Consider the following 27,143-nt stretch of genomic DNA (forward strand, 5'->3'; position numbering starts at 1 on the left):
ACGTGGAACTGCCCGATTGCTGTTCTGTGGGCTGCTGCATGGGTGTCAGAAAATGTTCCCACTCCAAGGACACTGCCAATACCATTCCCTTTTTGGCACTAGCAGCAGCTTGTGTTCTTTGCTGCCCTCCTGGTCCTCCTGGGTTTGCTGAAGTCAGTCTGTCGGCGTACAACTGGCTAGAGAAGGAGGAGGATGTCAATCTCCTCTCTAAAGTCTCCATCCTCAAGGGCCTGCTGGAATTGTTCCATTTTTGACCTGTCTGACACTTTCTTCAATCAGTTTTTTAACATTGTGTTTGTATAAACTGGGTATAAACCCAGTAATTGGTGTTGTCCAGATTCCAGAATAATGAATAATAATGAATAGTGAATAATGCGCGGGCCGCGTTCAATGCAGTCTAGCATGAATTGAGCCATGTGTGCCAGAGAGTCCTGCCAGACTCCTCTGTCTTCATGTTCTTGTAAGCGTTGTGATTGTTGTGATGCACCATATTCATCACCAGCATCACTTTCTTCCTCTTCTGCTGTCCTTTCCCGCTAAATTGTGGAAGTCCAACGTGCACCGCTCTGTCCCTCGGCAGTGGGAGCATCCAATTCCTGCTCCAACTCCAGCTGTTCCTCGTCCTGTTCTTTGTCATAGCTGGGACCAGCGTTTCCTGAGGCAGGTTGCCTGATGTTGGTATCATCACGCTGATCGTTTTCATCTTCAGAATCCCCCACTTGCATCATGCCAGCGGTTTCCATCTTCAACATTGATTTCTTCAGTAAACACAGCAGTGGTATTGTAATGCTGACTGTAGAGTTGTCACTGCTCAGTCACGCAACGTGGATTGCTCAAAATTTTGGAGGACTTGGCAGAGATCCAACATGGTGGCCCAATCAGATCCACAGAAGCTTGGTAGCTACTAGCTGCTGGAATGCGCCTCGGCACTGCGCAAAAGCGTGCTAGCATGTGCAGCGTAGAATTCCAGCGCGTAGGCAGGGACATCACCCAGCAAACGATGGTGCCCTAGATTGAAGCGCTCCTGCATCTCTTGGTGAGTCCTTCAGAAGCGGTACTGGACTTTTAACAATGTTTTTTTTTTTTTCCTTCAACAGAAGATCTGCCACGTTGGAGTGAGGAGGACGCCGCCGACCCCGACACCAAGCTGAACCCCGGCGAACTCCAAGCAGAGGATCTTCAGGAACCTTCAAGGCTTTGAGCAAGCTGAGGAGGATCAGCAGTCCCGACGAGACCTCTCCTCATATGCGACTGAGTGCAGTGGAGCTCCCCAGAACAACCTCTCAGTTGTCACTTTGTCACTGGTCACTTTGTCACTTTGTCACTTTGTCATTTTGTCACTTTGTCAGTTGTCACTTTGTCACTCGTCACTTTGTCACTTGTCACTTTGTCATTTTGTCACTTGTCACTTTGTCACTTGTCACTTCTCACTTTGTCACTTGTCACTTTGTCATTTTGTCACTTGTCACTTTGTCACTTGTCACTTTGTCATTTTGTCACTTTGTCATTTTGTCACTTTGTCACTTTGTCACTGGTCACTTTGTCACTTGTCACTTGGTCACTTGTCCAGATGATCTCGGTACACCTCCTGAGATTCAAATTCCTGCACACATTGCTCTGGGATTTGGGTGTGATGAATGATGCATCTAACTGGCCACCGGAGGCAATTAAGGCCTTCAAAACATTGAAAGCAGCTTTCTGTTCCGCCCCCATTTTGCGTCATGTTGAGTTGTTGACGTCATGTTCATCCTCGGCCTCGCCTTGCATTTCAGTGCGAGGTGCATTTTCCACAGAAAAAGGTTGTGAATCCGGGCACAACATTTGTGGCTGTTCCATTGACCTTTCACAGGTAGAAGATTGTGGGGGTGGTAATAGCTCCTCCGAATAGCCCATTGTGTCCTGAAAACTACTCATTGCATTGCTTTGCGCACACATTTTTTTGTCCTCATGCAAGGCCTGAGTTGCACCTGAAAGTGTGGCCTTCTCCTCCTGCGCCTCCTCCTGTTCCATCACGTCTGCTGCTGCTGGGTTAGCGTTGACGCCCGGTCCCTGTTTATTGAACCTCTTATCTTTATTACATTTATGACTGCATGGCGGTAAAAAGCATGCTATCCGCACGCTTCTTGTCCTCATGCAAGGCCTGGGTTGTTGTGTCTCAAAAAGCATGGCCTTCTCCTCCTGCGCCTGCTCCTGTTCCATCACGTGTGCTGCTGCTGCTCGGTTAGCGTTACCGGTCCCTTTTCCTGGAACCTCTTCTCTGTATTACATTTATGACTGCATGGCGACAAAAAGCATGTTACCTGTGCAAAGAAACATGACATTTTCCACATTTAAAAGACAGTTTTTCCTTTGAAACTTTACAATCAATTTTCTCAAAAACTATAAGCTCTTTTTCAAATATTTTTTTTCCTCTTGTACCCACTCCCAAGGTGCACATACCCTGCTAATTTGGGGTATGTAGCATGTAAGGAAGCTTTACAAAGCACGAAAGTTCGGGTCCCCATTGACTTCCATTATGTTTGGAGTTCGGCGCGAACACCCGAACATCGCGGTGATGTTCGGCGAACGTTCGCGAACCCGAACATCTAGGTGTTCGCCCAACACTAGTTGGCGCCTCTGTTTGTTCTTGTACAATATCTGAGTCCATCCTTGGTGAAGGGGTGTAACCCCTTTTTCTTTATCTACGGGAGAGCAACTTCTTAATCCTGAGTGGGGACAGGTCTAATCTCCCCACCTGCCTTTACAGTGGTTACCTTTGTGGCGACCCGGGTGTGTGAGTATTCTTTTACTTACTCTGCATATTCATCCGTTGCCAGTATTTAATACACTATATTGGCTCTCTGTGTCCTCTTTTTGTAATTACCCTTAGGGTCACTTGCCTAACTTTTGGGAGGAAACTCTGGCTCGCTGCCTTACTGTTAAAGACCAGTTAGCTCCACCCATGTGATGTCATGGCCACACCCATTTTTCACCATGGAGCACGCCGCACTGACAAAACACACCCCTGCCAGGCAACTTAAAAGGAAATAAATATGGCAGCCTCCATATCCCTGTCGCTAAAGTTGTCCTTTAAGGCTTTGTGGTTGGTGCCCCCCTCATCTATTCTATTACACGCAGGGCTGTGAAGGAGGAGTCGGGGCAATTTTTGGGTATCTGGCGTCGGGAAAAAATACTCCGACTCCTAATGAATTTAAACAGTAATTAAATAGAAAATATGATAAAATGTTCTATTTCTCTGATAATAGTCCTCATAAATTCTATATACAGTAATAGCTCTGCTTAGCCCACAAAAATGAAATAAACCAATCAAACATAGTTACTTGTGCTGCTTCAGTAAACCAGTCTCCGTATTATACATATCTGATTGTCACTGTATATATGATGTGTACACAGGAATCTCTTATATATACTAAATAACATCTATGCTGTAAGAATAAAGCCTGATGTGTAGCTGTGTCACTAATAGAGATGGTCAATGAGATGGAAATAATTCTGATGCTGGTTTATGCAAATGTATGCATTGCCTTTGCTCATGAAATCAAATAATTTGATATGTTGTTAAAATTTGGATTGGTGACTACGAATTAAAGGGTACCTGAGACGGATGAAAAGTAAAGTTTTATACATACCTGGGGCTTCCTCCAGCACCCTTCAGGCTAATCAGTCCCTCGCTGTCTTCCTCCGCCACCTGGATCTTCTGCTATGAGTCCCAGTAATTCAGCCAGTCAGCTGCGTGCTGCTTCCCCTGCCAGAACAGTTCTGCATAGTGCTGAGCAGATGTAGTACATTCCTGGCGGCGGAGTGTGTGCATGCGCACTGCACCTGACTGGCTCAAGTGCCTGGACCCATAGCATAAGATCCAGGTCGCGGAGGAGATCAGTGAGGGACTGATTAGCCTGAAGGGGGCTGGAGGAAGCCCCAGGTATGTATAAAACTTTCATCTGTCTCAGGTTCACTTTAAGTTACACAGTAGTACTATACTCTACATATGCACTCCCCACATAGCTGCAGGGAATCCACTGAGAATGTTGTGCACATTGACCACAGAGGTGTTGTCTATCGCCCATAAACCTGGTTCAGATTGTGCATGAAGAATGTGTAATAGAGGAAGAATCCCCTCATTCCCCTGCAGAGTACCTGCACATCACTCTTACATGTACCCACACTTACATTGCCTAGGGCCTGATAGATGTTCAGATTGTGCATGAAGAATGTGTAATACAGGAAGAATCTCCTCATTCTCCTGCAGAGTACCTTCACATCACTCTTACATGTACCCACAGTCACATTGCCTAGGGCCTGATCCATGTTCAGATTGTACATGAAGAATGTGTAATAGAGGAAGAATCCCCTCATTCCCCTGCAGAGTACCTGCACATCACTCTTACATGCAGGGCTGTGGAGTCGGAGTTGTGGAGTCGGAGTCGTGGAGTCGGGCAATTTTGGGTGCCTGGAGTCGGAGTAGGAGTCGGGAAAAATGCACCGACTCCACTCCTAATGAATTTGTAACTGTAATTAAAATAGAAAATATGATAAAATGTTCTATTTCTCAGATAATAGTCATTAAAAATAATGTATATATACAGTATATATACAGTGATAGCTGTGCTTAGTCCACAAAAATGAAATAAACCAATCAAAATTAGTTACTTGTGCTGCTTCAATAAAGCAGTCCCCGTATTTTTAAGATCAGATATACATATCTGATTGTGACTGTATATATGATGTGTACACAGGAATCTCTTATATATACTAAATAACATCTATGCTGTAAGAATAAAGCCTGATGTGTAGCTGTGTCACTAATAGAGATGGTCAATGAGATGGAAATAATTCTGCATTGATGCTGATTTATGCAAATGTATGCACTCCCTTTGCTGATGAAATCAAATAATTTGATATGTTGTTAAAATTTGGTTTGGTGACTACAAATTAAGGGGTACCTGAGACGGATGAAAAGTAAAGTTTTATACATACCTGGGGCTTCCTCCAGCCCCCTTCAGGCTAATCAGTCCCTCGCTGTCCTCCACCACCCGGATCTTCTGCTATGAGTCCTGATAATTCAGCCAGTCAGCACAGTCCAGCCACGTGCTGCTCCTACAGCCAGGAACATTCTGTACCTGTGCAATAGTGCTGCACAGGTGTAGTATGCTCCTGGCGGCGGAGTGTGTGCATGTGCACTACGCCCGACTGGCTCAAGTACCTGGACTCATAGCAGAAGATCCAGGTGGTGGAGGAGGACAACGAGGGACTGATTATCCTGAAGGGGGCTGGAGGAAGCCCCAGGTATGTATAAAACTTTAATTTCATCTGTCTCAGGTTTACTTTGTTACACAGTAGTACTATACTCTACATATGCACTCCCCACAGAGCTGCAGGGAATCCACTGAGAATGCTGTGCACATTGAACACAGAGGTGTTGCCTGTTTACAATCTCCTCATTCCCCTGCAGAGTACCTGCACATCATTCTTACATGTACCCACACTTACATTGCCTAGGGCCTGATAGATGTTCTTTGTTCCGGTTTGTACCTTTTACAAGTACTCTTACCAAGGACTAGTTTTAGTCTAAAGGGAATAAATATAGTAGTCTACATATCCTTCTCGCTTCAGTTGTCTTGTAAAATTCCTAAGCTTTGGCAGTTAAGAGACAAATTTCATGTTACATACTTTTAATCAACAAAATTGTAATATGCAAATTAGAGGAGTCAGAGTCGGTGGAATTCTAAACTGAGGAGTCGAGTCGGTGGATTTTTGGACCGACTCCACAGACTTGCTTACATGTACCCAGTTACATTGTCTAGGGCCTGATCCATGTTCAGATTGTACATGAAGAATGTGTAATAGAGGAAGAATCCCCTCATTCTCCTGCAGAGTACCTGCACATCACTCTTACATGTACCCACAGTCACATTGCCTAGGGCCTGATCCATGTTCAGATTGTGCATGAAGAATGTGTAATAGAGGAAGAATCTCCTCATTACCCTGCAGAGTACCTGCACATCACTCTTACATGTACCCACAGTCACATTGCCTAGGGCCTGATCCATGTTCAGATTGTGCATGAAGAATGTGTAATAGAGGAAGAATCTTCCTCCAGCACCCTTCAGGCTAATCAGTCCCTCGCTGTCTTCCTCCGCCACCTGGATCTTCTGCTATGAGTCCCAGTAATTCAGCCAGTCAGCCGCGTGCTGCTTCCCCTGCCAGAACAGTTCTGCATAGTGCTGAGCAGATGTAGTACATTCCTGGCGGCGGAGTGTGTGCATGCGCACTGCACCTGACTGGCTCAAGTGCCTGGACCCATAGCATAAGATCCAGGTCGCGGAGGAGATCAGTGAGGGACTGATTAGCCTGAAGGGGGCTGGAGGAAGCCCCAGGTATGTATAAAACTTTCATCTGTCTCAGGTTCACTTTAAGTTACACAGTAGTACTATACTCTACATATGCACTCCCCACATAGCTGCAGGGAATCCACTGAGAATGTTGTGCACATAAACCACAGAGGTGTTGTCTATCGCCCATAAACCTGGTTCAGATTGTGCATGAAGAATGTGTAATAGAGGAAGAATCCCCTCATTCCCCTGCAGAGTACCTGCACATCACTCTTACATGTACCCACAGTCACATTGCCTAGGGCCTGATCCATGTTCAGATTGTGCATGAAGAATGTGTAATAGAGGAAGAATCTCCTCATTTTCCTGCAGAGTACCTGCACATCACTCTTACATGTACCCACAGTCACATTACCTAGGGCCTGATCCATGTTCTTTGTTCCTATCTGTACCTTCTACAAGTACTCTTACCAAGGACTAGTTTTAGGCCTCATTCACATCTATGCAGCACAGATGGTTGTGCCATCGGAACGCAACGCATAGGATTGCACCCGATCTGCGCTGCTACCTGCTGCACTCCTGATCTTATCCATTGACAGTGAATGGGTCAGCTCTGCGGTTGCGGGCAGAATGCGTGCAGCAGTACGCAAGCGCATCATAGCGCATCATACTGCTGCACAGAGCATTTGATGTAAAGGACAGAAGGGATGTCTATACCCTTCTGCTGTTCTTGCATGTTACCATGCCATATGTGCTTCCAAATTCGCACAGAAGAGCATATGATGTGAATGAGGCCTAAAGGTCTGTACACACGCCTGATCAAAGGCAACGACTGGTTCGTCGTCACTTCCTGCTGGGCATGTTTTCAGCAGACAGCACAGCGTGTGTACAGTCTGTCGGTGGACTGATAAGGCTGTTTCTGAGCAATCCGCCCGGACCTTAAGTCTATGAATAAAGGTATTAGAGGTAGAAGATCACCTGGATAGCCAGGAAACTAGTATTGTTTAAAAGGGAATAAATATGGCAGCCTCCATATCTCTCTCAGTTCAGTTGTCTTTTAAAATTCCTAAGCATTGGCAGTTAAGAGATGCATTTTACGTTACATACTTTCAATCAACAAGATTGTAATATGCAAATTAGAGGAGTCAGAAGATTTTTGTACCGACTCCACAGCCCTGATTACACGTGAGCACTTTAGTTTTTATTCTTTATTGCTGCTATTGCACTTTACATTATAGATGTTTATCTTTATCCAACATTATTGCTATTTACCCCTTCTGGGGCGGCTTGTGTCACTTGTTCACCTGATTTGCTGATTATTTTTGCTGGATTTTCTCCCTTGCATATTTTGATTTGTCATTTTTATTTAGCAATATTGATTTATTTTTTTTATTGAAGTTTATCACGTGTGATTTGTTTACATTGCATATTTGACACTTTGCATGAGGAGGACCTGTGATTTTATATTTTGATTATTGATTTAGGACACCACTCATTTCACCTTTCCTGATTTTTTTCATTGCTTTTTATTGGGTTGGATTGTGATTTGATAATAGATATTTTGGAATTATTATTCCGGTCCGTGTGGAGCTATACAGGGTACTTTCTCTTGTTTTGTGCTATTTGTGTTACCCCTAGCACACCCTCTATCCTATTTATTTAAATTCACAATTTAACCAATATAGCGCTGGTCCAATCCTTCTGTTTCCTATATCCAGTACACTATCCAGCCACTACTCCTAGTGCAGATTTCATTGAGGCCTCTTTCACAGTGCGACGTTAAAGTCGCACGTTAGAAAATGTTCCAACGCAGACTAACGTACAGCAATGCAAAGTCTGTGCGACATTCACAGTGCACACGTTGCTTTGTGTGTGACGTGTAGCAATATTTAGAAAGTGCTGCATGCTGTGCGTTATAGGTGGTTTCAGCTGCATTAGACTGTTTGCACATGCTCAGTAAGGGGAGAGTCCGCTATTGTTCCTAGCCACATGGCTAATTAATATTCACTGCGCTGTAGTGTTGTCCGGATCATGAACGATTCGAATCTTTGATCTGGATCTTTTTTGTGAGTCGAATCATCCGGATCATCGCAGTGAACGATTCGGTTCACAGTGGATGTCTGGAAGAAGCGGGAACTACAGCTTCTGAGCACAAACATAATCTTCCTGCTTCATCTCTCCCTTATTCATTAGCACCCTCAATGTGCCTTCATTCTCCTGCACCTCTCACTCTGCTGCACCCCTGTTTCCTGCTTTCCTAGTAAAATGATTCAAAGATTCGGTTCAAAGATCCAGATCTTTTGAATGATCCGATTCGATTCATCCGAATCATTGAAAAGATCCAGACTTCCCATCTCTACTGCTGCGCACCAAGAGCCGCATAACGCGGCTCAATCTGACGTCCAACTTCAACACCACCATGCATTGCATTAGGGGCACGTTATGCGACCTTAACGTCCCCAAAAATACAACGTCTTGGTGTGAAAGAGGCCTTAAAGTGTACCTAAAATCTTGCACAGGAAAGAAGGAAAACATAGAGAAAGGCACCCTGTATGTATCTAGAGAGTCTAACTCCCCCTCATCTGTGACTAATCACAAGTTGTAATTTGATCTCTTAGCTGTGTCAGCTCAGGAACCACTTGTAGTGAGAAAAATATGGGTGCTGCCATATTTATTTCCTGTTAAGCAATACCAGTTGCCTGTCAGCCCTGCTGATCTATTTGGCTACAGATTCTGACTATAATGTCAGAAACACCTGATCTGCTGCATGCTTGTTCAGTGTCTGGGGCTAAAAGTATTAGAGGCAGAGGATCAGCAGGATGCCAGGCAAGGAAATAAATATGGCAGCCTCCATATCCCTCTCGCTTTAGTTCATTCATGCACTTCACAAAGGCCTGTGTGCCGAAACGTTCTGTTTTTATACTGTGATACAATAATAATTTGAGCTTTTATAGCCTTTAAATCCAGGTGTAGACTTGGTTGTTGTTGATTTTATGTATGTTTTCCTGCACCTTTTCAGGGCCCGGGTGCTGACTGGGCAACTCCCTGGTGTTTTCAATTTATCCTGCGGTTGAGCAATTGGACAATTGAGCAATTGGACAAATTTATAAATTCCTCACCCCAGTAATGCCATTTCTCACCCAGTATAGCCATGCCCCTCCCTCCCGTGTCTCCCAGCATTGCCATTATCCTCCAGTATGTAATGTCCCCCACCCCAGTAATGCCATTTCTTTCCCAGTATAGCCATGTCCTCCCTGTGTCCCCCAGCATTGCCATTATCCTCCAGTATGTAGTATTCCCCACCCCAGTAATGCCATTTCTTTCCCAGTATAGCCATGTCCACCCTGTGTCCCCAGCATTGCCATTTTCCTCCAGTATGTAATGTCCCCCACCCCAGTAATGCCATTTCTTTCCCAGTATAGCCATGCCCCCCCCCCCCCCCCTGTGTCCCCAGCATTGCAATTATCCTCCAATATGTAATATCTCCCATCCCAGTAATGCCATTTCTCCCCCAGTATAGCCATGTCCCCCTGTGTCCCCAGAATTGCCATTTTCCTCCAGTATGTAATGTCCCCCACCCCAGTAATGCCATTTCTCCCCCAGTGTAGCCATGTCCCCCTGTGTCCCCAGCATTGCCATTATACTCCAGTATGTAATGTCCCCCACCCCAGTAATGCCATTCCTCCCCCAGTATAGCCATGCCCCCCCCCTGTGTCCCCCAGCATTACCATTATCCTTTAGTATGTAATGTCTCCCACCCCAGTAATGCCATTTCTCCCCCAGTATAGCCATGCCCCCCCCCTGTGTCCCCCAGCATTGCCATTATCCTCCAGTATGCAATATCCCCCACCCCAGTAATGCCATTTCTCCCCCAGTATAGCCATACCCACACTCCAGTATTGCTCCTTCCCCCACCTCCATGCAGAGTAGTAATAGGAGGGATTACATTGGTTTATAGCTCGCTGTCACAGTGTGCTCCAGTCCTCTGCTCCCATTAGCCTCAGTCTCTGCCTCTCCTCATACCCTCATCCATCTACCACTACTAGCACTGCTGTAACATCACAGGAATGGTAACAGTGGGAGAAGGATGTGAGGAGAGAAGACCAGCTGGAGAGGAGGCAGAGGGAGAACAGGACTGCAGCGCGCTGAGTATAGTACACAGGTAGCTATAAACCAGCTGATTATGCTTTCCTGCAATACTCTGCATGGACCCACCACCCACAAGTGACAGAAATGGGGAGTGCTGGGGGGAGGGGATCCTGTATTGGCATTTTCACCACTGACAGCCGTATAACCTAGATTATCCTCCCCTTATTACTTATCTAAAAGCAGCAGCATCCTTTATGGATCACATGACCAAATCACTGAGGATGGACGAGGACCAGAGTCACATGACTGAGAGGATATTCAACCTCACTTTGGAGATCATCTGTCTGCTGACTAGAGAGGTGAGGAGAATTCTGGGAGGTCACATGACATCACTCTTATCTCTGTTAATAAAACACACCTGACCAGAGAGGTGAGGAGGATTCTGGGAAATCATGTGACGTTAGTGTTGGTTTTTCCATACAGAAATTTCCTCCAGTGAAGTCTGGTGATCATGTGACCATCACAGTACCCCCACCTCACTTTCTGATATCTGAGGGACACAACAAGCAGAAGATTCTGGAAATCACCAGGAAGATGATGGAGCTGCTGACAGGAGAGGTGAGCGGTGCTGGTAATTATGGGACGTTATCCAGTAACAGCAAGGGGTGTGTCTGGGTGGTGACTGTATCATTGTGTGTGTCAGGTTCCTATGAGATGTCAGGATGTCACCACCTGTTTCTCCATGGAGGAGGGGCAGTATATAGAAGGAAACCAGGACCTCTACAAGGATTTCATGATGGAGAATCAGCCGCCCCTCACATCACCGGGTAAGAGGAGATTCTTAATTTTTTGTAATGGAGGAAGCAGTGCTTGGGGTCCTCCTAGATCCCCTCGTCTGATAAACACAAACAGACAATGACCTCAATTCAGTAAGAGCTGTTTAGCAAAAAAAAAAGTTGGGGAAATCACACATTCTGTATTGTAGACTTTGTTTTCCAAGTGCACCAGATTGTCACACATGCAGTAATAGGTAATTTACTGAGAAATGTTGCTTCAGTACAGTAGGACCTGCTCGGTGATGCAGAAGTCTCCCAGCTGTGGAGGAGGTCTCTGCAGCAAGCTGAGGTTCTCTCCTACAAGTGTCTGCATAACCCATTCCTGTGTAACAGCTTACTAGAGAGTAAAGGGCTTCCTGCATCCCTTTAGATGTGTATGCATGCCACTAAAGGGCCTCTTCTGTGCACCAGTATATAGATCTGCGTGTCTAAAGGGATACAGGGAACCCTCTTTAAATGTCTTCTGCAGTTGTATTTTTTTTTTCTTTCTCATAATCCACCCAGAAGTGCATCTGATCAAATGAGGTGAGTAGCAGGACCAGGTGGCTCTTCCTATTGGCTTGCTCTCTAGTCTGTCAATTTTACCACATGCTGATTTCTAGTTATTGTCAGGTCCAGTCAGATCTTAAAAATACACAACATTTTTTTTTTTCATTTTACCAAATGCTCTAATCTTAGTGAATTGACATTTTTTGAGGTATTCACCGCACAAGCTGGTAATTTACCTCACTAGTCTGTAATATTTACTTTTCAATGTGGTTACACTAAAGGTGGCCACACACCATACATTTTTTTAAATATCTGTTCAATTTAAGAATTGCAATAAATTTTTCTGACTAATTGCAACATTTCAAAAATATGACCAATGTACCACACACGTATGTTCAATTTTTCCCCCAATTATGATAAAAATGATTGGAAATTCTGACAAAATTGCTAGGGTGTATATATTAATAAACTGACAATCCAACACACACCATACAATCTTTAGAAAGATTGAAAAAAAATATCTGGCATTCCGGATCGATTAAAATCGAAGAAAACGGGAAATCCGATCAGATTTTTCAGTCGAATGAAAAAAAAGCTCTCGATTTTTTCGGGAGATCCGATCGTTTTTATCGAATTACTGTAAAATTGGATCATTTTATTGTATCGTGTGTGGCCACCTTTAGTTAAATGAGCCCATAGTATTCAGTCAGTGTGTGTTTCCTATAGATGGATCCAGTTGCAGAAACCCACCAGAGAGATGTACAGGTCCTCTTTATTCCTGGGGTTGTCTACAGGAAGATCCCACCACCCCCCACTATTATCAGGTAGGTGGAACTGAGTGTCAGTAGAGACCCCAAACTATGTGACATGGTTTAGGCTCCCTGCACACTGCAAATCCGTTTTCCGATTCCGATTCCGTTTCCGATTCCGATTCCGTTTCCGATTTTCCTTGAATACATTCAACAGAAAAACGGATCAAAAAACGCAGCATGCAGTTAAGATTAAAAATCTGAATCGGAATCGGATGTAAAAACAGATTAAAAATCTGAATCTGAATCTGATTTGCTTGCAGTGTGCAAGAGGCCTTACTGTTGTCTATGCTGTTATCTGTGTTCAAATTAGTACAAGTGCTTCTTATTTTGTGTGATTAGGGTGGAGAACTGATACATGTAAGTGCTGTGGTTAAAGAAGAGACATACGTGAGGAGTGATCAGCCGTCTATGGAGGAGAGTGACATGATGAGGACAATTAAAGAGGAAGAAGAAGAGGCGTATGTGAGGAGTGATCAGCCGTCTATGGAGGAGGGGGACGTGATGAGAGCATCTAAGGAGGAAGAGATGAGAATTGGTGAGTGATAAATAAATAGATATTCAATAGCCTTATTAAACTGACTAATAAATATTTCCCTGCTGGGCACAGTATAGATCATCTTCTTCTCACTATGTGTGGTGATATTCTAACAATTTCATGAATCTACCCCTTTGATACAATGTAAAGCAGTCAGTGTACAGCTTGTATAACAGTGTAAATTCGCTGTCCCACCAACATAACTCAACACACAGCCATTAGTGTCTAAACTGCTGGCAACAAAAGTGAGGACACCCCTAAGTGACAAATGTCAAAATTCTACTCAATTAGACATTTCAGGGCCCAATCCAATTCACTTTTTTCCTAAGTTTTCTCCTTGGTGATATTTTCATATCGTATCAATAAATGGCCTTTTAAGCCACCCACAGACAACGAAAAAATCTTACTAAGATTATAAATGTGACAGTTTGGATATTTGTTACTCGATCACACGAAACTAGCTGATCGGATTTGAATGAAATTTGGCACACACAGTACATCACCTGGAATAACATATAGGATACTTTTTATCCCCATAACCAAAAAGTGGGTGGAGACAAATACAAATTTCACTGGGAAAATGTAAACTGCAGTCATTCTTACACTGTTAATGACAGGCTTCTCAAACTTTGCACAGTTGGTGACTGGGATTAATATTCAGAAAAGTGGGTGAAGCCTACAAAAGCCAGTCAAAAGTCACCTGTTGATTTTTAAGGTGAATATTTAATTGCTGCCATTCTTGCACTGTTAATGGCACAAGCCTCAAACCTGGTCCAGTTGGTCATTGGGTGACTGGGGTTCAAATTTAGAAAAGGGGTGGAGCCACAAACAGCCAATCAGATTTGTTTCATTTCAATGCAAATTATTGATGCCAAGCCTGCAAAGCGCACAAACTAGGTCATTGAGTAATTGTGCGTTAGGGTTAGAAAAGTGGGCGCAGTCAACACCAGCTAAATACATACCCGGGCAACACCGGGCAATCAGCTAGTTAAAAATCATTTTTCAGTACTTTTTAATTTGCAGAGTGTTGAGAAGTTATATTAAGCAGAAGATGAAAAATGATGTCCTAGGAGAGAGCTTAGAAGAGGAAGGGAATTGGTTCAGGCCCCTTTCCCTCCCTGAGGTCATGTGACTGGTTAGTGTTACAAGGTCTCAGGTGTGAATGGGGAGCAGGTGTGGTACATTTGGTGTTATCGCTCTCACACTCCCTCATACTGGTCACTGGAAGCTCAGCATGGCTCCTCATGGCAGAGAACTCTCTGAGGAGCTTAAAAAAGAATTGTTGCTCCAGATAAAGATGGCCTAGGCTATAAGAAGATTGCCAACATTCTGGCACTGAGCTGCAGCATGTTGGCCAAGATCATACAGAGGTTTAACCCTCCTGGCAGTCTATTAAAAACCGCCAGGGGGCAGCGCAGCCGTTTTTTTAAATTTTTTTTTCTTATAAAATCATGTAGCGAGCCTAGGGCTCGCTACATGATAGCCGCTGCTTAGCGGCATCCCCCCAGCCCCGCCGATCGCCTCCGGCGATAGGCGATCAGGAAATCCTGTTCAAAGAACAGGATTTCCAGGAGGGCTTCCCCCGTCGCCAAGGCCGACGGGGCGGAATGAAGTCGGGGACGTCATGGACATCATGATGTCTAAGGGAGTCCCGATCCACCCCTTGCCGCTGCCTGGCGCTGATAGACCAGGCAGCGCAGGGGTCTAGGGGGGGGGGCTGTGTTGCGATGCGGATAGCGGCGATCGAGCATGGGGCGGCGGCGATCGAAGTGCTGACGCAGCTAGCATAGTGCTAGCTGCGTACAGCAAAAAAAAAAATTACACAAATCGGCCCAGCAGGGCCTGAGAAAACCTCCTGCATGGCTTACCCCGAACTACGTTCGGGGTTACCGCCAGGAAGGTTAATGTAGGACAGGTTCCACTCAGAATAGGCCTCACCATGGGCGACCAAGGAAGCTGAGTAAACATGATCAGCATAACAAAGAGAGGGAGGGAGAGAGAGAGACACCAAGGATAGATAGATAGATAGATAGATAGATAGATAGATAGATAGAGAGAGAGAGAGAGAGATAGATAGATAGATAGATAGATAGATAGATAGATAGATAGATAGATAGATAGATAGATAGATAGATACACACACACACAAATTCAGACACACACAGACCTAGCCACACAGCCACAGCCTCTTTCTCTCCTTCCCTTGCTGTCCTACCCAGGCTTGCTGAAATCGTCCTGGCAGCAGAGGGTGGAGCTGCATCCTCCTTGTGTGTTCTCCTCCTCTCCCTACCTACTGCATGTGAGAATAACTACAAAGGTGAAAACTTAAGGACTGGAGTGATAAGACAGCACTCTCACTGTGAATGGTTATCACTACATGTTAATAAGACATGCTTCTTTAGTGAATTAACTCAATACAGATTGATGTGTGATGATGTTTCCACTTGCCTTATTATCACCAGAATGATCTTAATGAGTTGTGGCTATAGTGCTGTTAGCTATTAGGGGAAGCTGGGGATGGGAAGGTTTATCAGTTATTTAAAAAGTGACCTTTATTTTAATTTAAAAGAAGCAGGGAGATTGGCCATTAGAGGATTGGCAACAGCAACATTCAAGGAGAACGGCCGCTATAGTGAAGTATCGCAGGAGCGATACATCACTACTGCGCGGCAAATCAGGGCAGTGGCCGTTGCTAAGTAACGCACGCTATGCTGCCAATAGCGCATGTAGCAAGCACAGAGGAAATATTCAATGCCCTTGTAACAGTAGTTAAGTCTCACTGTTTGGCAGCGCTATAGTTAGTGAATTAACCCCATTGTGTTTTATAGCATGTAATTAGTAACTGTTTGTACTACATTAGGAGCATACATACAAGTGGTTTATCCTTATTGCAAGTATTAAGTTGTCTCCCTTTGTTTATCCTCTATTTTTTCTCTTCGGGATCCTTTCTGATCAACCTTTTCTTTTTATCCCCATTAACCATTTCAGCCACGCGGACGTGAGCTTCACATCCGCAGCGGCAGGTGCTAGAGCCACAGGGACGCGCTAGTCACGTCCCTGCAGTGTGGGTGGTCTGCAGGCGATTGTGCAGGCAAATGCCCGCGATCTCGCTGCTGCTGCTAGCAGAGGGGATTGGCTGCAGGGGACGTGCCAATCCGAGCATGTTCGCCGAGAATAAACACTGTTTTTGTTCGTTTGTTTGTTCTTTACATACAGCTGCTGCGCTATCTCCCGCCGCTGATTTCCGCCCGTTTCTGCCGCCAATCGTTAAATTTATGAATGGAAACAATATTTCCATTCATAATCTCCTCGCCGCCACTGTGATCAGAGACTTCCGATGGAAGCCTAGGTCACTTCCCCTAGTTACAATGTAATGATACATTGTATCCTATTAGCGTACAAAGTATGCTAATAGGATTTTTGCTCAGCGGAGACATCTTATGGCCAAATAGTAAATTACACCTACTGACGAAAAAAGAATAATATCTATGGCAAGAGAGCATATAATTATTAAATATTGGGCTAAAAAATAGTGATGGATGTAAAACAGAAAAAATGCACCTTTTATTTCCAAACAAAATATTGTCACCATAGATTGTACTAGGGATAACATTTTAACATTGCAATAACCGGGTCAAATGGCCAAATAAAATGTGAGGATTTTAATTATGGTAGCGTGAATTATTTTAAAACTATAATGGCTGAAAACTGAAAAATAATGCATTTTTCCTTTTTTTTTTTTTATTATTCCCATCATAATGCATTTAGAATAAAATAATTCTTAGCATAATGTACCACCCAAAGAAAGCCCAATTGGTGGCAGAAAAAACAAGGTATAGATCATTTTGTTGTGATAAGCAGTGATAAAGTTATTGGAGAATGAATAGGAGGAGTGCTAAAAGGTGAAAATTCCTCTCGTCCATAAGGTGAAAAATACTCCTGGGCTGAAATGGGTAATCTAATATGGTACTTGTACTATTTATTTATTAATTTATTGTATTTATAAAGCGCCAACATATTACGCAGTGCTGAACATTAATTTAGGTTACAGACAATATTTAGGGGTGACATACAGCAATATGACAATACAGGAATACAAGAAAACCAGATCACACAGCACAGTATGAGTACCAGGTAATGCTTAGTCACTGGATGGGAGCATGGAGATTAGGCAAGTTAGGTTCACTCAGATGCATAGCATGGGTGCACAGTAATGGAGGAGCATGATCAGGTAGGACACAAAAGGAGGAGGACCCTGCCCAAAGGCTTACAATCTAGAGGGAGAGGTAAGGACACGAACGGTAGGGGACCAGAGTTCAGCTGTGGGTTTAGAGGACTTGTGAGGGGTAGATTGAAAAGGTGAGTTTTGAGGGCTTTCTTGAAGATGTTGAAGGAGGGGGCTGCCCTAATAGGTGGAGGTAGGGAGTTCCAGGTTTTGTGGACAGATTTGTAGGTCAGACACAGTATCTTGAATCTGATTCTGGACTGGATAGGAAGCCAGTGGAGTGATTCTAGGAGGGGATCTGCCGTGGTGGAGCGATGGGAGCAGTGGATAATTCTGGCTGCCGCATTCATGATGGACTGCAGTGGGGCTGTTCGGGTCATAGAGAGACCAGACAGCAGGGCATTGCAGTAGTCAAGGCGGGAAATTATGAGGGCATGGATGAGGAGTTTGGTGGTGGCAGAGGTCAGGAAAGGGCGATTCTTACAGATGTTACGAAGGTGGAAGTTGCAGGACTTTGTGAGGTTTTGGATGTGGGAAGTGAAGGAGAGTGCGGAGTCCAGGGTGACACCCAGACAGCGGACTTGAGAGGTAGTGCGAATGGTAGTGTGGTTAACAGTGACATGCACATCTGGGAGGTTCATGGATGGCCGGGGTGGGAAGATCATAAATTCCGTTTTGTCTAGTTTTAGTTTCAGGAACCTAGCGGACATCCAGGAGAAGATGGCTTATAGGCAGGAGGAGACCTTGTCCATGGTAGTGATGGATATGTCAGGGGTGTGGAGGTAGATCTGGGTGTCATCTGCATACAGATGATAGTTAAAACCCAAGGAGGAGATAACCTGGCCAATGGAGGATGTGTATAGGGTGAACAGTAGGGGGCCAAGGACCGAACCTTGGGGGATTCCCACCGAGAGGTGGTTGGGGGTGGACGAGGACTCATTGAAGGCGGTCGTGAAGGAGCAGTTGGAGAGGTAGGATGAAAGCCAGGACAGGGCGAGATCGTGAATGCCCAAGGACTGGAGGGACTGGAGGAGTAGGGGATGATCTACTGTGTCAAAAGCTGCTGAAAGGTCAAGGAGGAGGAGAATGGAGTATTTACCTTCAGCTTTAGCTAAGGCAAGGTCGTTACTATGCTGTTTCATAACATCATTTCATCAGGCTGTTTCCTGTTTATTTGTATTACTGACTTTTTTCAATGAACTATTATTGTTAAAACAAATAGTAACTGTTGAATTGAAGTGAGAGAGGAGAGAGTCAGGAATAGATATGGCACCTATTCTGCTGAACTTCTGAGACACAATCTCCTCCCCAGTTCTCCTTGAATGTCGCTGTTGCCAATCCTCTAATGGCCCATGTCTCTGTTTCTTTATACATTAAAATAAAGATTAAGTTTTAAATAACTGTTAAACCTTCCTAACCCCAGCTTCCCGAAATCAGGCATTCCTTGTTGTATATGTGGACGAGGTCAGCCAGATTCTCTGCTCTGCATGGCCTGACCTATATTCATCATGGGATATTATGTTAGTAGCTTGTATAATTAGCTGCTGCAGCAGGACTTGTAATTCCATTAGGAATAGCGGCCGTGTTGTTTGGCCTTGCTCTCCCTGACCTCCCCACACTGTAATCTTGGATTGCAGGTTACTATTACAGTAAAGCACTTTCTACAACTAGAGCAGATATAGCCCCGCCCCCTTGTCATAGCCTCCGAAGAAGCGCTTGTGTGTGAAACTGCGTCAGGCTCCCAGCAACCAGCACCCACCATTATCCACCCCGGCACCGGTACATGTTTAGTCTCTTCTTATGGACTGTGAGGTGATGATGTAACACACAGCCTACTTGTCTGCACATTGCCAAATAAAGGAAGTTGTACAGCAGTGCCGACCATCCTCTTTCCTTTCATCCTTAATGATAATTGTTCCTTCCCTCAGAATTCTCTAACAGGAAGTGATGATGTTTCTCTATTTGCAGGGCAGAGTCCCGGCATCAGGAACCTCTCAGAGACTCGTCTCTCTGTATCCACAGACTGTACAACGGATGGTGATGTCACTGGACAAGAGTCTCCTGCAGATATCCTGGTGACCCCAAATATCCCCCCAGACTTCCCTCACCTGTCTAACAGTGAGGGGCCTTATACCCAGCACAGCTCTCCCCCTGCTGGAGGGTCTCATTCCTGTTCCAGATGTGGGAAATGTTTTGCATGGAAATCAGACCTTGTCCAACATGGGAGATTTCACACTGGTGAGATGCCCTATTCATGTGCTGAGTGTGGGAAATGTTTTGCACAGAAATATGACCTTGTTAGCCATGAGGGAGCTCACACTGGTGAGAAGCTCTATTCATGTGCTGAGTGTGGGAAATGTTTTGTTAACAAATCATACCTTGTCACACATGAGAGACTGCACACTGGTGAGAAGCCCTATTCATGTGCTGAGTGTGGTAAATGTTTTGCTCATAAATTCTATCTTGTCACACATGAGAGATATCATAGTAGTAAGAAGCCTTATTCATGTGCTGAGTGTGAGAAATGTTTTGTGAGTAAATCACACACACATGAAAGATCTCACACTGGTGAGAAGCCCTATTCATGTGCTGAGTGTGGGATATGTTTTGCACGGAAATCAGACCTTGTCCAACATGGAAGATCTCACACTAGTGAGAAGCCCTTTTTATGTGCTGAGTGTGGGAAATGTTTTGCAGAGAAATCAGTCCTTGTCAAACATGGGAGATCTCACACTGGTGAGAAGCCCTATTCATGTGCTGAGTGTGGGAAATGATTTACTGATAAATCATATCTTGTCACACATGAGAGATTTCATACTGGTGAGAAGTCTTATTCATGTGCTGAGTGTGGGAAAAGTTTTGTGACTAAATCACATCTTGTCACACATAAGAGATCTCATACTGGTGAGAAGCCCTATTCATGTGCTGAGTGTGGGAAAAGTTTTGTGACTAAATCACATCTTGTCACACATAAGAGATCTCATACTGGTGAGAAGCCCTATTCATGTGCCCAGTGTGGGAAATGTTTTTTTGGAAAAGTCACAGCTTATCAGACACTTGTGTTGAGTATGGAAAATGCATTGGCTACAAATATTCTGATGCATTGTTTTGTTTTTTTCTTCTTCTTTTTTTACCATATTTACATAGAATGCTGAGCATTTTTTCATGCTACTCAGTGCATTGGTTTATAACTGAAGTGACATGATGAGAGAAATATGGGTACATATAATACTGAACCTAGTTAGAACTTGCTTTGTGTTCACTTTTTTATTTTCCAAGGTAAGGGTTAATAAACCAGGTGTTTTATCTATACAAATGAGGCAGGATCTGCAGTCATATGAAGCCATGGCTCTCCTGGATAGTAAATAAAAGCCAAAAAACTTTTATCTGACTGAACAAACACTCCTGATAACACAAGAGTGCTAAAATTATCATTATTTGTTTTTGCTGGGAGCTAAATAAACCAGATTTTAACATCTACATCAAAGTTCCTGGAAAAAATAAACACACTTCACATAGCGTAACTCCGTCTTCAAAGTTGCACTCATAAATACAAAGGCTCCACCATGAGGGATTTCTAGAGTACACCCTTCCACATGTGCATACAAACAGCCCCCCCCCCCCCACCAACAGAGACGGGGCTCACCAGATAGTCGCCACCTCACAGACCAGGTGGATCTAGCGTGTTTGCAAATGTAAAAGCTGCCTCAGCATGAACCCTCCACTCGCCCACTTCTCTTCAGATAAAGCAGGCTTTGTAATCCAAGTACTTGTATAAAAAGTATTTAACCTCCCTGGCATTCAATTTCCCCAGGATTTCTGTGCAGAAAGTGATCCAATTCATTTTCATAACATTTTTTTTTCCTGTAACTTCCCAAAATGTGTGAAGCAAGGGCCGTCTAGTATACAGTGCAGGAGAGTATTAATGTGTATGCAGGTCAATACTGTTCACAGCATGTTTTGTAGTGACGTGTATAACAGTCCAATACCACCAGGGAGTATAAATAAAGGGCCATCTCGTAATGCTGCACATACACCAGCTCCTCACGCTAATATAAGATTGCACTTACTCCTTCAAGTCACAGCGCACATATCAGGCAAAGATCAGCCTCCCATCCGGGCACTCGGGGGGTCAGGTACGCGGCGTCCTGCTTCGGTACTTTTCCCTCTGGCAGCTCCCGCTGTACAGTTCCTCTATGCCGGCCGGCCTTTCCCCGGGTGATTGACGTCACGCTGTGACTTGGAGGTGTAAGTGCAATTTTATATTAGCGTGAGGAGCTGGTGTATGTGCAGCATTAGGCAATGGTCCTTTATTTATACTTTATACATGTACTTGGATTACAAAGCCTGCTTTATCTGAAGAGAACCAACAACAACAACAACAACAAATAACATTTGTAAAGCGCTTTTCTCCCGTGGGACTCAAAGCGCATAAGCATGGCTCCGACCATCGTGGTACAGAGGAAGAATTTTATAAATCTGGAAATGCCAGGCTAAACAGGTGGCTTTTCAGTCTGGATTTGAATAGCTCCAGGGATGGTGCTGTCTTTACTGGGTGTGGTAGGGAGTTCCAAAGAGTAGGGGCAGCATGACAGAAGGCTCTGTCTCCAGATTTTTTGAGGTGCACTCTGGGAGTGACCAAGTTTATAGAACTTGCTGATCTGAGGTTGTGAGAGGTGTGGTGCAGCTTCAACAAATCCTTCATGTATCCAGGGCCCAGATTGTGCAGGGATTTGAATGTCAGCAGTCCAATCTTGAAGAGTATTCTCCATTCTACTGGTAGCCAGTGCAGTGAGCGAAGGATCGGTGTAATGTGACAGTGGCGAGGCTGGTTTGTTAGCAATCTGGCAGCAGCATTCTGCACTAATTGCAGGCGACGCAGGTCCTTTTTGGGGAGGCCAGCATAAAGGGCATTGCAGTAGTCCAGCCGTGATGTGATGAAGGCGTGGACTAGGGTTTGAAGATCCTCTGGGGGAATCAGATGTTTAATCTTTACAATGTTCTTCAGATGAAAGAAGGAAGATTTAACTACAGATGAAATTTGGTTTCTGAAACTCAATTCCCCATCGATTAGTACGCCAAGGCTGCGCACAAGGTTGGAGCTGTTTATGTCTGAATTCCCAATCCTGATTGGTGTTGCTTTAGGATAGAGCTGTTTTGATGGCGAGCACTGGCTTTGGACAAACAGGACCTCAGTTTTGTCAGCATTCAGTTTCAACCAGTTATCATTCATCCATGCCTGAAGCTCAGCTAAGCAAGAGTTTATTTTTGGGGTAGGGTCTGTTCCACCAGGTTTGAAGGACAGGTATAGCTGTGTGTCATCGGCGTAGCAGTGGTACGTCAGGCCATGTCGTTGGATAAGTGTACCGATTGGCAACATGTAGATTGCAAACAGCAGAGGGGATAGGATTGATCCTTGTGGCACTCCGAATTGTAGAGGTGCAGGTTTGGACATTATAGGTCCTATGGATACTCTCTGTGTTCTGTCAGTCAGGAATGATCTGAACCACTGGAGGACTGATCCACTGATGCCACAGTACTCCTGCAGTCTGTTAAGCAGAACCAGGCGAGTGGAGGGTTCATGCTGAGGCAGCTTTTTACATTTGCAAACACGCTAGATCCACCTGGTCTGTGAGGTGGTGACTGTCTGGTGAGCCCCGTCTCTGTTCGTGGGGGGGGGGGGGGGGGCCCTGTTTGTATGCACATGTGGAAGGGTGTACTCTAGAAATGCCACACGGTGGTCCCTTTGTATTTATGAGTGCAACTTTGAGGACGGAGTTACGCTGTCTGAAGTGTGATTATTTTTTCTAGGAGCTTTGATGTTGGTGAGCGCAGCGGAAAAATATTTACAGCGACTTCATCCCTCTGGGAACTTTTTGCTGCAGCAACTTCCTAACCCACATAACTGTGAGAGACTCATTCTGTAACTATTTGTGGCGCAGTTTGAATTTTATTTGAATCAGATTTTAAATTACACTGATTTTACTGCTGTGCATAATTCAGAGCCAGGATACAACCCCTTAAAGTGAAAATAAGAATGTGAGACTCCAGGAAAGTTCTGTATAACATTGTTATTTACCTGCTGTGAGCTGCAGATGTGGGGATATTAGAAGCTCCCATTCATACAGACTGAACTGAGGACAGCAGATTTCCCTGTCTCTGTGTCTCTGTTTTACAGTCAACAGCCCAAGTTCACCAGGAACTGTCCACCGGCGAACAGTTTGGGCCATCTCTACCAGCGACAGGTACAAACTCCAAAGAGTGATTAGCGCTGTGGAAAAGATCATTGGATCATCCCTGCCACCTCTCAATCTCCACATGGCAAGAATGAGCTCTAGCACCACCAAGATCTCGCGTGACCCCTCCTACCCAGGCAACCGCTTCTTTGACCTCTTCCCATTGGGCCGCCGTTAATGGACCATCTCCTTTCGAACAAACACGGATAGGAGCACCTTCAGGCTGTCCTCCTACTGAACTCAATCCCTACCCCTGCTGAGCCAGCCCTCCTGCTGAACTCTCTCCCTCCCCTGCGGAGCCAGCCCTCCTACTGAACTCTATCCCTCCCCTGCTGAGCCTGCCCTCCTGCTGAACTCTATCCCTACCCCTGCTGAGCCTGCCCTCCTGCTGAACTCTATCCCTCCCCTGCTGATCCTGCCCTCCTGCTGAACGCTATCTCTCCCCTTTTGAGCCCGCCCTCCTGCGGTTATCCTACCCCTCAGACAGTGGAGACTCCCCTGCGCCCGCTCTGGTCCTCCAAACACCACAGGGCTGGATCACCCTCCTAGCATCTCTGTAGCACAACATCGCCTGCCCAGGTGTATTATTACCCTCATGCTGTAAATGTTTTCCACCTACACTACTTGACTATTTTTCTTGTTTTTCTCTGCCAATGTCTGTTGATCTGTTGCCAATGCTAAAGCAGCGCAGCTTCATGACAGGAGCGCGAGGTAAAAATCTCCAGCGCACTCTATGCCCTAGGTTCTCAACATGTGGTACGTGTACCCCAGGGGGTACTTTTGATGGTTCCAGGGGGTACTCGGGCTTGATATAATTAACCAAGAATAACAAATTAAGAGTTTTAGAAGTGGATAAATCTAATTTGAACACCATATTAGTGTTTTAGGTAATTAAAAGTAATCGTAAATGCTTGGAAGTTGTTTAGAACCAATTATCATGTACTACGATTAAATATACATTTGTCAAGGGGTACTTGTGATAATGTTTACTATGCTAGGGGGTACTTGGTGAGTACAGGGTTTTAAAAGGGGTACATACCAATAAAATGTTGAGAAACACTGCTCTATGCTGCGGTATTGCTAACTTACGCGTGCTCCATTAGCTTAACGGGAGCACCACTGAACCCGCCCTGAGCCCCTGGCTTCACAGGATGAGATCCAAGCACTTTGATTGGCCCAATAGGCTATTTGTCACTTGACAGGAAGCCTATTTGGCTATAAGGAAACGCGGAAAGGCCGCTGTCTCTCGAGGTGAGGCGGCCGTTTCCGCGTCCAGCATGGCGTCACAACGCGGAAAAAAACGCCGCATGCCGCATAGGCAGTGCGGCGGAATCCGCATTGGTAACGGCGGAATCCGCATTGGTAATGGTGGAATCCGCATCAGAGGCGGCCACCGCACTAGATACATTGCATGACAGTACTGGTGTGGCTGGGACTGATAGTCCACCAAGATTCAGACTTACACGCGCGCGAGCACAGAGGCAGAGTTTAAATAGCAGTTAGAAGGGAGTCGGCTGACCAGCTGGGTCAGCTGACAATTTCCACTGCTCTCATTGGACCAGCAATTAGGGAGGTCCTGGAAAGGTCCTAGAGTATATATACTGCTGGTTGTTCACTTGCTCTTTGTCTGGCGTGCGATCACATATGTGGGAGCACCCAGATCCGTAGTCAGATCCGCAAGTGTGCCGGGACCAGCTGGAGCTGTAATCCTACACTTAGCTAGATTCTGTTGATAGCTAAAGTACTAGTTTGATTGTGATTATCTGTTATGACTTTTGCCTGCCTTGACTATCCTCCTGAACTCTGATCTTGCACCTTGATATTTCTGATACTCTGTTGCCGAACCCCGGCTCGTTCCTTGACTCTGCTTCTGCCTCTTGATTTTGTACCCCGATATATCTAATACCCCGTTGCTGAACCCTGCTTGTACTTTGACTCCGCCTTTGCCTTCTGATCTTGTACTTTATCTGTCCGTGTGTGTACGACCTGGCTTGTCTGACCTCGAGAACCGACCTTACTGTTAGAGGCGGTTCCTCGCTCTGTTAGTGATCCTTCCTCCTGAAGGTTACTTTCAGTCTGTCCTTCCTACTGTCAGTCTGACTCCTCCCGTCTTGGAGAGCTCAGGTCTGCGGAAGGAATCTGTGCAGTACTCCTTGCTGCACTGAGGCCTAGTCCTCAAAGTGTTACTGTTACACCAAACACTACACTCTACTCAGGTGAACAGAGGTTAGCTAGTATATCGGATTATCAGTGATACTGCAGATCACGTATAATCTGGTATACATCTGTATTCCCAGTGATTCTGCAGATCACTGGTAATCAGATCCTCTCTGTGCTTCACCGATCGTTACAGAACGCCAGACCAAAATACAAAATGGACGCAAACACTGATCGTCTGGGTGTGCTTGCCACTTCGGTGGATAGCCTCCATCAAGCACTGGGCCAGCACAAAGCCTTGATTGACGCCCTTTCAGGCTCCGTGCGAACCCTCCAGATGTCAGTTGATTCAGTGCGATCCCCTCCTAGTGATGACATACGTATGCCTGTACCTGATAAATTTTCCGGCCACAAGTCTGACTTCTGGAATTTCAGGAGTAGAGTGTTGTCATACTTTGAGTTGAGACCCCAATCCTCGGGGACTGAGACCCAACGGGTCATTTTTATTAAAACACTGTTAACTGGGGATTCCCAATCCTGGGCATACAACCTGTCTCCCACAGATACAGCTCTGACCTCAGTAGAGGATTTTTTTAAGGCTATGGCCGTGATATACGACGACCCTGACCTTGCGGCAACTTCTGAGCGGAAGCTCAAACTTTTGCGGCAAGGCAGAGGGTCAATCGAGGATTACGCGGCAGAATTTCGTAGGTGGTCTGTTACCACCAGATTTAACAATTTTGCTTTGATGGATTATTTTCTGTCTGGGTTGTCGGAGGAGGTCTCTGACTTGATGTTAACCTTACCCGAGCCCAAGACAGTCGATGAGGCCATATCATCGGCCATCCGAGTCGATCGTCGACTACGTCATCAGAGGCAGACTAGGGGCAGTCACCGGGTCAGGGTGACTTCGTATGTGGCACCTTCTGCTACACCCTCAGTAACGGCATCTCCGCCTGTGTCACCCTCTCCGGCCTTACCTCCACCCGAACCAATGCAAATTGGTCGATCTAAACTGACCCAGGTGGAACGTAGGCGGAGAATAACAGAACAACTGTGCCTGTATTGTGCAGAAGCAGGGCATAGGGTGCGAAACTGCCCTAACAAGTCGGGAAACGGGTCTGCCTAGGAGTAGTGGGGGGTGACACCCTAGGCACATCATTCTCACCCCAAAAAGAGAAGAAGTTACTTCTCCCCTGTACTATTACATGGGATAATAAGTCTGTAGCCACTGAGGCTTTTATTGATTCCGGCTCAGCGGCCAATTTTATGAACCTTGAATTTGCTCAGGAGTTGGGTATTCCCCTCACTCCAGTAAGTCCCCCCATTCAGGTCACGGCAGTAGACGATTCCCCTCTGCAACGGGATCGTCCCTTGTCACAGACTCCGCAGGTGAAAGTCACGATAGGGGTACTGCATGGGGAACAACTAC

General features: G+C 45.2%; 1 long non-coding RNA gene across 1 annotated transcript; it reads left to right on the plus strand.

Annotated features, from left to right (window-relative positions):
• Window positions 1-10,703: 10,703 nt before the first annotated feature.
• LOC137543890 (uncharacterized) lies at window positions 10,704-11,196 on the plus strand. Its single transcript, XR_011025654.1, has 3 exons — window positions 10,704-10,780; window positions 10,905-11,039; window positions 11,125-11,196. It is a non-coding gene; the product is annotated as an uncharacterized lncRNA (long non-coding RNA).
• Window positions 11,197-27,143: the final 15,947 nt, after the last annotated feature.

This window comes from Hyperolius riggenbachi, unplaced genomic scaffold, assembly GCF_040937935.1.
Source record: "Hyperolius riggenbachi isolate aHypRig1 unplaced genomic scaffold, aHypRig1.pri scaffold_307, whole genome shotgun sequence".
In the NCBI taxonomy this organism is placed as follows: domain Eukaryota; kingdom Metazoa; phylum Chordata; class Amphibia; order Anura; family Hyperoliidae; genus Hyperolius; species Hyperolius riggenbachi.